This window comes from Triticum dicoccoides, chromosome 1A, assembly GCF_002162155.2.
Source record: "Triticum dicoccoides isolate Atlit2015 ecotype Zavitan chromosome 1A, WEW_v2.0, whole genome shotgun sequence".
Classification (NCBI taxonomy): Eukaryota; Viridiplantae; Streptophyta; class Magnoliopsida; order Poales; family Poaceae; genus Triticum; species Triticum dicoccoides.
The window spans coordinates 490,292,046-490,293,864 of NC_041380.1; positions in this window are offsets into that span (position 1 = coordinate 490,292,046).

Sequence of the window (1,819 nt, forward strand, 5' to 3'; positions counted from 1 at the left end):
GAATTTTTCTAATCAAAATTCATATATAAATCTTTTCATTTGGAGTTACAGATTAATTTCTATGATTATTTGAAGTTTGCAACAATTTCTGGAATTCTCTATATAAAAATAAATCCAGAAATTAGTTATTGCGTCAGCAGTGCGTCAGGGTGATGTCAGTGGTCAACGGGGACGTCTAGGTCAACTTGACTAGTGGGTCCCGCGTGTCAGCAGTGATTTAAACTAACTAAATTTAGTTAAAACTAATCTGGGTTAATTAGCAGAAGGGGGGGCCCACTTGTCATAGACTCAGGGGAGTCAACCTGGCCCACCAAGTCAAGGTCAACGGGTCAAAACTGCCGGTGAGGATAGACGCGGCGGAGGGTGTTGGGATTCCTCCTCCGGCGACCAAATGGCCCGCGGAGGGCATCTACGTGCTGCTGGTGAACTCGCGCGCTGAGTGGAGCAAGCGGTGTGTGCGGGGGTGGCCAGAGATGACGCCGGCGTCGAGCCAGGCAGCGGCCGGAGTTCGGGCGTGCACGAAAACGGCGTTAGGAGGCATGGTAGGGGGCGCAGAGGGGTGCTACGGCCTCCTGGGCGTGCAGTGAGTGTGTTGGACACGGTGGTGTGGCCAGTGGTTGGCCGGAGACACGTTGGCGAAGAGCTCGGCGGTGGCGCGTGTGGTGATGCTTCGTGCAGTTGCTACGGTGCACGAGAAAGCAAACGGAGAGGATGGGGAGGTAGCTGAGCTCACGGCGGTCACGTAGGAATGGACAGCGCGGTCGGGGATGAGCTGATGTGGTGGCGACGACGAAGAGGATCTCCGGCGATGGCGGAGTCGGATGAGGTTGTTGCAGAGGCTGCGGGGCAAGTGAGCACTCGGGGCTCGGCTTGCTCGAAGGAGTGGAGGGCGGTGGAGCTTCTGGACACGGTGGCTCGGCGCGGGGACGACGGAGGGCGCGACTACGGCGGCGGTGCGGCAGCAGGTGCGTCGGCCATGGTGCGGGAGAGCGAGGGAGAGAGGCAGGGGGGCGAGTGAGGTGTCCATGGGGTTGGGGCGGCAACTTGGAGCCTATCCGGTGTCCAGGCGTGTGAAGGGGCAAGCTGCTGGCGCCGTGGCGAGCTCGCGCTCGCCGGCGTCAGTTCTCTGCCTGCCTGGCGAGGACGAAGTAGCTGGCTGGCATGGGCCAGCACAGCACTGGGCCGCCAGGTGGGCCGGCTGATGGGCTGCGGCCAGGTAAGTTCTCTCCCTCTCTTTTAATTTATGTTTTCTATTTTTTCTGTAGGTTTGTGGCTTTATTAAAAATTGCTAGGCACTTCTAAAAATCCTGAAAATAATCAGAGGCTCTGTTTAGAACATTTCCAACAGCCCACACTTATCTTTATAATTATTTGAGCATTTAAAATATTTACTAGAATTCAAATGCCCAAATGCAAATTACATATGATTTAATTCAATGACCTTCTGTTGACCTAGAAAATTGTGCACCAATTTTTCCAGAGGTTCTAACCCAAGACAAAGAGAGTGAAATTTTTAGAAGGGCATTTCAGGTTCATTGAAAATATTTTTAGTAAACCTTAGTTGATTCCAGAGGGGGTGCTGGGGGTTCTGTCTTCCCCAATTCATGTTTCTGATGAAAGGTAGACATGATGCAACATTCTAAAGCATGACTAGCTAGGATGTGACAAAGCGGCGGCGTAAGCGCCGCTCCAAATCCCGCCTCGATAGAAACAACGATCATATAGACCCAGCTTTAGAGCAGGGTGAACGATCGCTGGATCACGGCAATACCGAGAATCAAACCGAACAACCTGAATCTGTCAAAGATAATAGTCCGGA